We start from the raw sequence: 14,254 nt of genomic DNA on the forward strand, positions 1-14,254 counted from the left end.
ACTTTTGAGACCGAGAGAGAGGGGGTGGGGGTGAGTGAGAGAGAATTTCAGTGGAATAACCTAGCCACACCACATCACAATCCCAGGTGACTCTTTGAACCATTGGAAACAGCCTCCAACCAGATTATATGCGGATTGGATTTCAATGCCGTCATGAGTACTCTCCTATCTCTGGAGGTTTAGATCTACAACAGGTCACTGTCCTAGCACTTCCTCTGCAGAATCTACACCTAGCAATCCATCTATATTCGGAAGGAACCGCTAGAGGTCTGAAACCTGAAACCCATGTGCCTGGTTGTCGGTTCATTAGACATGTGGGGGAGTGATAGTTGAGTTTGTTCTGGTGCTTGTTAATCAAGCTCACTGAACTTCGGTACAAAAAAGCATTTGCGTTCTGGGAGGATTCACCTTTAAGGGTAATTTTTTTAATGCTGGGTAAAGGCAATGTCAGCACCCAACATGTTCCCTTCTTCCATTACCTTTAGAACCAGATTGTAGTCTGCACCCTCCTCGAAGAAGGACAGAAGGGAATGAAAATCATTCTGTAGTGTTTAAAGAGTGTACATATGCAGGTCATTGCTCTAAGTACAATCTTGGAGTCCCCCTGTGCTCGCTTGAGAGCCAAATCTACCCTTGTCATCCACAGGGGATGCATCCTCAAATGTCAGGGTGATGTGTTCAGAAAAATAAGGCAGAATGGAGTCCATTTGTAATGTCTCAGGAATCTCCATAGCAAACTCTTGTAAAGGAAAGAGTCTGAACTGCCCCTTTCTAGTGCTGCCTGTATGGGTCCTTCATTTTCTTGTGAATGGTGTCTCATACTCTCTGGAGGATTGAATCACCTAAGGAAGGAATGGAGTTGTATCAGCTGCAGGGACCCTAAGAAACCAAAGAGGAGGAATGTTGTTTGCGGGGTCAAGGAGCCCCAAGGTTAGCCTGGAGGATTCATCGTGTACTAATATGCCTTTCATAGTTCTCTATGTGGACCAGGTTTGAAGGCCATCAACAACCTAGCACTGACTCATGCACAGGAGTATGAAAGGCAATAGGGAAGACTCCAGTGACATCACAATCTGCATAGTTCTATAAGGATGCTGGAAATCCGGATACTCAGGAAATGAAGGCCCTTCACCTCTTCCACTGGCTTCCCGCCACACGCCAGGGCAGGGTCAGAATTCTGACATCATTCCTGCCTAATTCCAGGGTAGCGGAACAGGGAGGAGGTGGTGGGAGACTCCTCCGCTGCCTTACCTGCAGCATGCAATCGGTTACTTCCACAGCTAAAGGTGTTTTAAAAAAGAAAATATGATGCAAGTCAGTGTGAATTTATGTTTGTGTGTTTGCAAGAAAGTGTGTGTGTGTGTTACCAACTACAGTTAAGAGACTTGCCTTCATCTAATTTTGAACCCACTACGCTCAATCTGGCTTTGATGGAATGTAGTTTTTGGTGTATAGTTGATGCATTTGTGCTGTTTTGTTGCACACTACTGTTTTCCATTTGGTCAAAGTCATTGGTTCTTCCTGCATTGTATACCCTAATTAAATACTCCAAATATTATGCACAGTACTGAGCCATTTGTTGTGCACTGTGAGTACCACACACATAAACTTAAAAGTGGATGTTAAACATAAGGAATCATATGAGTCTGTGCCCTTTGTTACCCTAAAGTTACCTCAAACACAGTTTGTAGCCAAAGCTTTCCAACAATGTCCACTATATCTGGGGGGGCGGGTGTTGTAACTCATGCCCCTCCTGGAACCATGCAGAGTCCACGTGTGAGGTGACACATGGGAGACTTGTCACCAAGCTAATAAAGGGCAGAGTGGCCGCCCGCTCAGCAGTTAATTGCCACTGCAACTCCAGCTGCCTGTGTCTCATTCAAGCGCCCAGCCAACCCCCAAGGAGAAGGGGCACAACCGGCCCCTGCAGTGCTGCTGGCAAACCGAGCTCCCTCCTGGAGGAGCTTGAGCAGGACAAGGGATGCTGCGTGTCCCTGCCATGTAGCGGGCCAACAGCGTTAAGGATGCCATGGCACCCAACGCATAAAGAAGGTCAGAGTAGCGGCCACAACGAGGGGGGCAGCCTCCCCACAGCCCCACTGTTGCTCAAGGTGGAAGGACTGGCACGTGATTGGTGCTGTAAATAGTAGTGCTTAGTGATTGTATAAGTAGTTTGGTAACCCAAGGAGGAGGGGCCAGGTAGTTGTATAGTAAGATAGATTAGTTACTAAAAATAATTCTGTGGGAGAGAGAAGACAGAAGAGAGAAAAGGAGAGGGAAAGGGAGAGATAGTGGGAAGGTAGTAGGGACCCTTCCCAAACCTTCCAAAATAGGACAGGAAGGATTGCAGCAGCCAGCGCTGCAAAGGGCCAGTGCCACGAACACAGCTTCCTCTGCTACAGAAGGGCGTGGGAGGGGCGCAGTATATACCATGGCAGAACATGGACAGAGACAATTTGATGTAAAACTTGCTGTCCCTCGTGTTGGGGGCAGGCAAATGGATATATACTCCAGGGTAAGAGACGACAGGGATCACCCTGGCAAACAGCAAGATGAAGAGCCTATTCACAGCCTTAATGTGTGAGCCAGAGGGGGGGGTATGGAAACAGTCAGGATATGACAGAGTTAAGTTGAGTAGTAACATTCACAGAGGTGCGCCCTTCATCAACTGCCATGCACATGTGTGAAAGGTATTGAGTACTATGTACCTAGACACATCAGACATGCAGGCCATCTTGGCATGCAAAATGAAACCTGACAAAGACCGCGCAGATTCAAGAGATGTGGACATTAGAGCCACGACAATCATGAGACGATAAAATAACAATATTTTATCATATTGTCATAATCTGTGCTGTGAGTGATTATGGATGGCTGTGAGTGTGGTGTTGGTTGAAGAGAGGGACATATGTCATAGTCTGTGCTGTGATTGATTATGGCTATGAGTGTTGTGATAGTGGTGATGTCACTAACATTCTAGGTGGAGTGTTGGTGTGGTGATGTCACTGGGACTCTGGTGGAATGTTGATGTATGTTTGGTGGGCAGGGTTCTACTGGTGGCAGTTGGACCTAAGCTTCTGGGCTAGATGGATGTCCCAGTGCTTTCTCGACTTACTAACTAAGAGAATAAAACCTACATGTAAACTACTTACCTTCTGGTCTTGGTCTTATGGAGAAGGTGCTTCTTGTTTATATCATTGGCAGCACCTCACTGTCCCAAACACACCACACAGCACCTGACTGTCCCTCAAACACGCAAATCACACCAGAACACAACCAGACAGCACCTGACTGTCCCTACACCAAACAGCACCTGACTGTCCCAAAACACACCAGAACACAACCCGACAGCACCTCCATGAATCTAAAACCATCCCTACAAACACCAGACAGCACCTCACTGCCCCTACAAACTACCAAACAACCCAACAACACCTCACCATCCCTAAATACACCAGAAAATAACCAGACAGCACCACACTGCCCCAAAAACAACCAAACACCTCACTACCCCTACGAAGACCAGACAGCACCTCACTGCCCTTAAAAACACCAGACTGCACCTCACAGTCCCTAACAACACCAAACACCACCTCACAGTTCCTAACACCAGACAGCTCCCCACTGCCCCTAAAAACACCAGACAGCACCTCACTGCCCCTAAAACAACCAAACAACACCTCACTACCCCTATAAAGACCAGACAGCACCAGACCGCCCCTAACACCAGACTGCCCCTCACTGTCCCAACACCAAACAGCACCTGACTGTCCCAAAACACACCAGAACCCAACCCGACAGCACCTCCATAAACTCTTCAACCAACCCAACATAACACCAAACTATACCCATTATGGAAACCCACCATAGTGTAAATTACCAGAAGAGTTATAGCTCATAAACCAATTTTTTTTTATTTTTTTTTTTACTCCCCCTGAGCCCAAACCACTACACCCCAAGATCTAACCCAGATCTTAATTGGAAAACCGACAACTAACTCAACCACAAGCTCTCCCCAGAACCTGAGCCCACTCAGCTACAAACCCGCTAAATGAACCCCGACATGGAAGAACCAACACTCTGCTATCAACCAGCTGAATAACAACAATAACAGCTCCTAACTGTCCCTAAAACAACCAGACAGCACCTCACTGTCCCCCAAAACACCTCTTATACCTAAAACAACTGGGCAGCAGCACCTCCCTATGCCACCCCAAAATCACTCCCTAAAATGAATATAAACCACTCCTGCCTTTCCTAAAACCTCCAAAACATAAGCACCTCACTAGCACTAAATGTTTCCAGGCAGCACCTCACTACCCCTTAACACCACACTGAAACATCCCACTACCCCCTTAAAATCCAGGCAGCATCTCACAACCCTTAAAAACACCAAACAGAACCTCACTGCCCCCTAAAATGACCCATACAGCACCTCACTGCCCGCTGGACAGCACCTCACTGCCCAAAAAAATGACCCAGATGGCACCTAACTACCCGCTAGATGACACCTAACTGCCCACTCTAACTGCCCGCTAGACAGCACCTTACTGCCCCTAAAACACTGGCAGCATGCACACATAACCAGGGAAAAGCACCTCACCGTCCCTAAATACCTGTCATGACCGCAGCCTCCAAGGAGTCAGGTTTAGTCCAACTGCCTCGGAAGCTGGGTCACAACTTCATTTCCAGGCACCCATCGGCTCCCATAGGGGCCTTATGGACCTTGTCCTGGCGCCAGTGGCGCCAGGCTCATAAGGGGACCCAGTCCCAGCACAGGACGTGCCAGGCTCATGATGTAAGGAATGGTGCTTGGGTGGACCTACCTGCTGCAGACCATGCTGCTCACTCACCTGCAGGATGAAATCCTCATCCATCCATGGCTGGAACTACTTTACCTTCTGGGTGTGGCCAGCACCACTCCCTGGGACTGGATACTGGAACTATTCTGGAAGCTGGGACTTCTTACCTGGGCGAGGCTGCTGTGGAAGGAGACACCTAAGCACTCTAGTAAGCTATTTAAACCATGCCCGATCAGAGCAACGTGCTTCGCGTTATTCTGCAATAGCAGCAGGACGCTCACCGTGTCAGCTCCAGAGAATCTTCAACTTCTGCATCTGGGGAAGAGAAATCCGCAATCTTACCTTCTGAAATACCATCTTCGTCTTCAGCAGCATCTGAAAAGTGAAAAGAACACCAGGTTAGCACGAGATCAAAACCAGCGCAGCACTTACCCGGTCCATCGGTGCATCTCAAGCCACGGGCTGCAGCTTTCCATTTTTCCGGCACCCTGTGGAAGCAAAGACATTGGTTAGTAAACCTCCGTGAAACTTTCCTTACCTGCGCTGCATTCTTCTCGCTTCCGCCGACGCTGCTACTCGCATCTGCAAAACAAAAGGACATCATTAAGAAATACAAAACTCCATCTATACGCACGTGTTTTGGGCAGCGCTCATCTTTCTCACTCCTCGGCGCATTCCTCGACCTCCATTTTTCTACCCAGCTGCTTCTGCGACCTGAAAAAGGAAAAGAGACATTAAGAAGTGCTTTTAACTTCGAATTGACATTTTTTACTTACTTGCCTGCAATACCTTCGCCATTCCATCGCTCTCCGGACCTCCATATTCAAGCAACCGCCGTTCGTGCTGCTAACAACGGCCTAGCTCCAAATCTTCATCCTCTGCAACCAAGAGGCTGGACAATTAACCAGTGAAGTAACTGGCTTCGGCGCCCCTGCACAGACGCAGGATGGAGAGCTCCGCTTTCACCTACATAAGGTGAGCACATTTAGCCTACAAACTACTTGGGAGTACCAGGAAGGGGAGGCAGCTTACCCAGTCAGGCTTATATATCCATATTAACCCCTTGCTCTCATAATTGCAGACACCTCACCCTTCAGATCAAGATCTCAGTGAGGAAAGGGCCTTTCCAGGGTGGCATTCGAGGCCTGCGCGTGACCCTAGAAGACTCCGAGAACCCCCAGCCCAGACCTGCGCCTCCGAGGGATTCAGGTGAGCGTTACAATACCAGACTGCCCCTAACAAGACCAGACAGCACCACACTACCCCAGAAACAACCAAACAACACCTCACTACCCCTATAAAGACCAGACAGCACCAGAACGCCCCTAACAACACCAAACTGCACCTCACTGTCCCCACACCAAACATCACCTGACTGTCCCAAAACACACCACAACACAACCCGACAGCACCTCCATAAACCTAAAACCATCCCTACAAACACCAGACAGCACCTCACTACTCTACAAACTACCAGACGGCACCTCACCGTCCCAACACCAGGCAGCACCTCACTGCCCCTAAAACAACCAAACACCTCACCGTCCCTAAAATGACCAAACAGCACCTGACTGTCCCTAACAACACCAGACAGCAACTCACTGTCCCTAAAATGACCAGACAGCACCTCACTGTCCCACAAACAACCAAACAACACCTCACCACCCCTACAAAGACCAGACAGCACCTCACTACCACACTGCCCCAAAAACAACCAAACAACACTTCACTACCCCTACAAAGACCAGACAGCACCTCACTGCCCTTACCGCAGCTCCAGGCAATGGGCCACATCAGCCCCAGCGGCACCTGGACCCTGGACCTTCCAGGAACTGGGCAACCTCAGCCCCCCCAGTCAGGTGTTGTTTGGTGTAGGGACTGTGAGATGCGGTTTGCGGTTTTTAGGGGCAGTGAGGTGCTGTCTGGTCTTTGTCGGGGTAGTGAGGTGTTGTTTGGTTGTTTTAGGGGCAGTGAGGTGCTGTCTGGTGTTTATAGAGTCAGGGGGCTCCCCACGGATGTACAAACATTATTATAAATGTTGGGATTGAGGCAAAGGGGTTGCCAGAGATACAGATGCACATAGTACATTTTTGTAAGAGGAAACAGGAAAGATAGAAAGACACAGTAGATAGTGCTGTCAAGGCAGAGGCTAAATTGGTGCAAAAGAAACAAGCACAAATATCCATGTAAGGGACTGTACTCACAAACAGTGTTCCAGGGCAGCTTGAAGCAGCTCCTGCCAAACAAGGGGTTTTCCCATAGGGGGCAAGTCACAGGGAGGGGTATACCCACAGCAAGAAGGAGGGTTTAAGCAGCAGGGAGAGTATCTCCCCCAGCAGGGGGCGTATCAGCCACAAGGGTATTATCAACAAGGGGGTATTACCCGCAGGCAAGATATTATCAACATGGTAGAGGCTAGTCACACAGAGGGAGGGGTTATAGATATGGATATGAAGGAGCAGGACCCAGATTTGGAGGACGATATTTTGTGTGGGGGCCACATAGAAAAACAACAGCTGTATGGCCAAGAGGCATAACGGCTCAGGTATATGTGCAGCCCATGCAGCAACAGCTACAACCCATGCAGCAACAGATACAACCCATGCAGCAATAGGATACAACCTCATCAGGTGCCCATCACACAGACAGTCCAACCAGCAGGACAATGGGAGGCCCAGACACCACAGACAGACATTCAGCAGCAACCGACAGTACCACAGAATGCCTTACAAGCTCAAGCACAAATATATGCACAGGGGGACAGTGCATTGTTAGCCCAGAGTAATATGCCACACTATACAGGAGTGACCTTACTTGGAGGTAACCCGTTTCCATTTCCAGGACCAGGCCCATATGCCCAATAGGCCAGGCCACAGAGGACACATTTGTGCCCAATCCTTTCATAACTGAAGACCCCGCAGAAGAACCTGAGGTAGCAGTGAAGATTGCACAAAATATTTCTCCTTTTAGGTCGTCACGGGAGTCACCAAATCCTGCATTAAGGAGGGTGCCTTTCCCTTGTCGGACAAAGTAATGGACACAGGGATTTCTGGGGCTGTTGTAACAGTTGCTATTACTGAAGGACTGCCACTCACAATAAGCACACAACAAATAGTAGTGCCTGGTTGTATTCAAAAGAGAAGACCATCAACATATTAGGAAGAGACATAATGAGCAAATTAAGCATGACAATTTAATTCTCAGAGCAGGGTATTGTATGCTCAACGCTTTGTATTTTCTACTAGCGGATTGCAGCAATCACTTTGCACAAGCATTTTGCGCAAACAGCACCATAGGAGGGTCACCATGTCTCCCCGAGTTATTCCTTTATGGGATACAAGTTTTGTTAGGGTAGGTACCCAGAATGAAAGACAAGGTATTTTGGATGCCACAGCATTCAGACCAGCCATCCACAAAGAAATTGCAAGAGAACCAACATTCACAATACATTTAGAAGCAGCACTCACAAGGAAGGACATGGTAATTTTATATGGAACAGACAAAGAGGGTACAGAATGATGCACGGTTCTATTAATTGACCCGACATTAAGACTAAAAGACTTGACAGATGTACAACTGTTTTCAGATAAGGAAGAGGAGGGGGAGATGGTATTTCAGATGTGCATTCCATGTTAGGTGAATATAGAAGAGAGGCAGGTCCCCCAGAGGATGCAGATAGTGGGCACATTATCATCTAGTTTGTGATACAATTTGAAGAACGCGCCAGAGGCACTATGGTCCAGTGGGCGGTATGCATCAAATTGAAGGAGTAGGCACTGTTGCCCTGGGTTAAAGAATACCCCCTATCACAAGAAGCAGACAAGGGCATATGTGGCACACTCCACGCATTATGGCGACCGGGCATAATAAAACCGTTAGAATCCCCATGCAACATCACCATTTGCCTTGTTAAGAAATGGAAGGATGGGGCTTGGAGGTTCATTCAAGATCTCCACCCCTTGAGCAACATAGTAGAAGCAGAGTTTCCACTCGTACCAAAACCAGCCACCATATTGTGTAACATCCCCAAGGAAGCGACATGCTTCTCAGTTATTGATTTGAAGAATGCATACTTTTCCATCCCTTCACAGTATCCCATTGCATTTACGTACCACAGGAAAAGGTTCCAGCACACTCCTTTATCACAAAGGTATTGCGAGTCACCAAGTGTGTTTAACGGGGTGATCCAGATGGACTTGCAAGCGCTCAGTACAGTCATCCAGTATGTGGATGACCTACTGATTGTCACGAACCATGCCCCTGACCCCTTCAGGTATAACAGCCCCCTGGCAGCAGTGGGGCTAAAGCCCTTCACACTGGCCCTAAGGGCCTTAAAACTCCATCAGAAACATACATGGAGTCAGTCCAGGCGCCTTTGGCGCCAGGCTCATTATCTGGAATAAAGCAATACCAGTTTTGGACCTTAATCCAACATGGAGGCCTATTACACAGCTCAGTTCTTTAGAACCAAACCTTTCGGTCTAATGTTTTGGGTGTGGCTGGGCCTGGAACTACTTGGCCTGGAACTACTTTACCTGGGCTATTTAAACCACACCCAAACAGCAGAACACGCTTCGCATTATTCTGCACTCATGCAGCGTAACGCTCACCGTGTCCAGCTCCTGCTCATCTGCTTCTCCGGCGGCCCGATCCTAAAGCCCTATATCCGGATTCCATCAATAACCTGGAAGAACAAGAACAGCATTAGCGAGCAAGAACACTTACCTGTGAAGAAACCAGTCTTGAATCCATCCATCGCTTTGCTTACCTCGCCCATCTCCGGAGTTCGCTGCAACCTGCAAAGGTAAAGAAACAAGGACAGCATTAATAACAATTCTCACCTGGGCAAGCAGCGAGTCCTGGCAACATCCTGCGCTTCTCTTACCTCGCCCCTCTACGGGTTTCACTGTAACCTGCAAGGGAGAAGGAACAAGGTCAGCATTAACAAAGCACTTACCGTGGGCAAGCAGCGCTTCGATCGCTCATCACTCTGGAACATCACCGCAACCTGTACAAAGAGTGGAGAACACAGGTTAGCAATCAACACCAATACACAGCGCAGCGCTCTCCGCGCATCAATAACTCACTGTCGTCTTCGCCATCAGCGTGGCAACTCTGAGATCACAACCATCCTGTGAAAACAAAAAGAGACATTATTAGGGAACAGCGTAGTGGAGCAAGCCACCGAGAAGACAGAGAAAACGGAGGGAAAGAAAGAGACAGAATAAAGACAGAAAAGACATTATAACTCACCTGGAAGACAGCAAGCAGAGTCGGAGTCACAGCCGGTCTGGACCTGACATAAGGGCACATGGACCAGTGAAGCAACTAGGTCCACGGAACGCCCGCACCAACCACGCGGCCCTGCTCAAAGACACAAGGCAGAGAGTTCAACGTACAAAAACCTAAGGTGAGCTATAACCCCAAGAGAGGGGATTTGGACCAGAGGGAGGTGGGAGTCCACCCATCACAGAACCAGTATCTTAATCCTCCATTCTCCTGTTATAGGCGCTTCCCAACGTCTGGCACATAACCAAGCAGAGAGGGGTCCGGGATAGCGCTTAGACCTCCATCCAGTATCGTGTGGCGCCCCCGTGGATACCAGTTGAACATAACACTGATGTGCAGCACAATGGAGGACCAGTGTAGAAAAGATTCAGAAAGACAATGTGAAATTACTGTACTGCTAAAGACAAATAGTGTACCTAGGACAGATAATATCAGTAGATGGCAGGAGGATACCTCCAGAGAGGGCAGAAGCCAGGCACGGCATACCACAGCCATGCATGGTCAAGCAGATGCAGCAGTTCTTAGGCCTGTGCAACTATTGCAAGGCCTGGGTCTTCGACTATTCTCCATGCACCAAGCCACTCCTTCAGGGGTTAAAAGAGGCACAGAAAATAAAAGACTCCATAATATGGACACCTGAGATGATTGATACAAAAAAGGTAGCAGGCGCCCCTCTCTCGAAAGAACACAGCATGATAACCTGGTCTGTGGTTATTAACCACTTTGAGAGTTCGCAGTCATCTGCATTTTGCTCACTGTACCTTTCACAGATGGGAAATTACCATTTGCATATCAGTCTTTGTCCCGCCCACATGGCCAGTCCAGCACCAAAATGCTATGGCAATTCTCTTCTGAACAAGAGTACCAACAGCAACCCCATACATGTGTTTCAGCCTTGTTTGGCCTCATCACTGAGGTGAAGCTGTTCCTCTCTGAGCACAGTGAGCGGGGAGTCCACGTCTGGTTGCCCCCAGGTAACGTAGGGTCACCAACCCCAAGTTCCTTCCAAAAATACAAAAAAGGTAGCAGGCGTCCCTCCCTCGAAAGAACATGGCATGATAACCTGTTCAGTGGTTATTAACAACTTTGAGAGTTTGCAGCCATCTGCTTTTTGCTCACTGTACCTTTCACAGATGGGAAATATCCATTTGCATATCAGTCTTTGTCCCGCCCACATGGGCAGTCCAGCACCAAAATGCTATGGCAATTCTCTTCTGAACAAGAGTACCAACAGCAACCCCATACACGTGTTTCAGCCTTGTTGGGCCTCATCAGTGAGGTGAAGCTGTGCCTCGCTGAGCACAGTGAGCAGGGAGTCCACGTCTGGTTGACTTATTAGTAGAACCTAAGGAAGCGTTATCACATTCAGCAGTTTCAGCAACCCTGAACTATAAGTAACAATTGTATTTTATTTTCACATTCTGATGGCACAGTCATAATGGCTGTATTCACCCAAAATAAGCCACAAGGACACAAGCCGCTGGCCTAGTACAGTGGTCTTCTAGGCCCAGTAATGCAATGCCACTTCCCTTGTGAACAGGCACTCGCTGCAGGGACTCTTGCCATTCAGAAATCAGTGATGATAACTATGTGCTGTACAGTCAAGCTCTATGTGGAGCATTTGCTTTTTGCGATACTGGAAAAATCAAAGTCCACACTGACAACTCAGAGAGTATCAGGGTATGAGGTGATATTGTCCAATCCATCAATTGAGGTATTGAGGTGTTGGGTTGTCAATCTAGCAACATTCATAGCACAGCCAGCAAGTAGGTAACTATGTGCATGATTGTGCCTCATACATGAACACTGTTGAGGATGGCACTAGAGTGAAGGAAGAGCCCATAGAAGGAGGAGAAATTCTCTTTGTTGATGTTTCACCGAACATTTTATTCGAGCATGGGTTGTCGACACACAGGTGCAGCAGTGGTTTGCCATTAAGGAGGAGAGTTTAATGTGTGGGCTTGGGTATGGTTGCCACTCCTCTGTTCTGCACAAATTACTGAGTTGATTGCTCTGATAATGGCCATAGACATGTCGAAGAGGTTTCAGGAGGAGAGAAGTGCCACAGTGCAACAAACAGAGTTATTGTCCTGATCAATAGATGTACTGCGCCTCCCAGCAGCACTAGTGGTGGTAAAATGCACCACCCATACAAATGGCTAGATTTAATTTCAAAAGACAACGAACAGGGCCGATTCCACAGCAAAAGAACCAGCATACATGTCACTACATACATTATTGCAAAGCCATTTACTGCTGTACCCCTTGCCCAAGTGATCGGGTTACAGGGGGTGCATTCTAGTAGGAGCTATGGAAAAGAAGGGGTTGCTCACTGTCACCCACGGATTTGGTGTGGAGACAGGATAGTACACAGAAACCAGTGATGTTCCATAGGCCGCTTAAAACATCACGGGATTAGCTGCATTACCCTGCATATGTCTCAAAAGAGCATGTTGCTGTTGAGATGAACTAACACTGGTTCATCCCAAATTTACATGAACTGGTAACTGAATTTGTAAACAACTGTGTGACATGCCAGAGATTCACAGCTTGTCACACACTCAAAACTTTGAAAGCAACACTGCCACGCCCAAAAGGGGGCCTGTTTGGCATTTGCATATGGACTATGTTGAGATGCAGGGCATGTATAGCTCTTATATCTATATGATTGTAGTTGCATGCCCTTTTTCCTGCTGGCTTGAGGCTGGCCCTTGTGCCCATAATAATCCCAAATTGGCAGCAAAGTTTCTAGTACACGAAGTATTTCCCAGATGGGGAGTATGCGAAGGTTTGAGGTTTGACAATGGACAGCACTTTGGTAGTGATCTTTTTAGGGATCATTTTAAGGAGATAACCTCCTTACTGGGCATTAAGCACAAAGCAGATTAAGCACAAATTGTGCTCTGTGTATCATCCCCAAAACAACAGGCTTGTAGAGCACCTTAATGGCCTGTTAAAAGAGCGCATTGCCAAGTTGTCAGACACACTTGGGAAGCACTGGCTCTACTGTCTGCTTCTCGCTTTCTTTGGACTACACAATTCCCCTGGCACAGATCATCATTTGACTCTGCACACAATTGTCACTGGCAGTAGAATGCATGCACCTCTCACTCCTGCACATTTAATTTTGGACGCTAATAGTATGTGGAACTCCTCGGAGAAGGATTTAAGGTGCATCTGAACAAGCACACATAATCTCTGAACTGTATCTCACACCACATACAACCACATCAAAGCAGGCATGCCGACTCATTATCAAGTACAGACACTCCATCAGCACAAACAACTGATGACAAAGCAGCGCCCCATGCAGGAGAAGAAAGGGGCAGACTGATGGGAAGTATAATCCAGTTGACTATGAATGTTGTACCTTCATGTTGTCCTTACTGAAGGCCGTTGAGCGGGTCAAAGGAGTTGCAACAAGTTCCCAATGCAGCTCCTCAATTTTCCACTATGCCAATTGTATTGCTTCATGTTTTCCCTTCTTCAATAAACACCCCTTTGTTTCTCAGTACCACACAAGTGAGTTTCCTAAAGGCACTGCCCTTTGTGAAATCATATTTCATGACATCCTCCCTGCAATTTTTGCTTCAGTGTCTATCCCTAAAGCTTCCTGGGTGCTGTCATGATGCCTACCCCCGGGGAACCAGACCAGGTCCAGCAACCCCAGAAGCAGGCATCAAGTTATTTTGAGCAAGCCCAAAAACCCCTACTAGGGGCTGTTTGGGTGCGGTCCTGGCGCCTATGGGGCCAGGCTCATATGGAGAGTCAATCCTGGCACCTATGGCGCCAGGCTCATAGAGTAAAACTTACCTTATGCAGACTATGCTGCAAGCTTACCTGATGCAGACCATGCTGCAGAGCTCCAAGCCAAATGAGGCTTAGAAGGGACTATTTTACCTAGGGACTATCTTTTACTCAGGTGGGGCTGGGGAGGAATACTTACCTCGGACTACTTTGGAGGCTATTTAAATCACGCCCAAAGAGCAGCACACGCTTTGCGTTATTCTGCATCCAGCAGCGTAACGCTCACTGTGTCTGCAAGCCTGCATCCAGTCTTCTGCCACGCCCGCCTCGAGTCTGCAGCTCCTAGAAAAAGGGAGGAACAGAAGGAGAAAGGGTTAGAATAAGAGCAAAACCTTCGATCCTTACCTGAATTCCAG

Source organism: Ambystoma mexicanum, chromosome 1p (genome assembly GCF_040938575.1).
Source record: "Ambystoma mexicanum isolate Mex_15411 chromosome 1p, UKY_AmexF1_1, whole genome shotgun sequence".
In the NCBI taxonomy this organism is placed as follows: Eukaryota; Metazoa; Chordata; class Amphibia; order Caudata; family Ambystomatidae; genus Ambystoma; species Ambystoma mexicanum.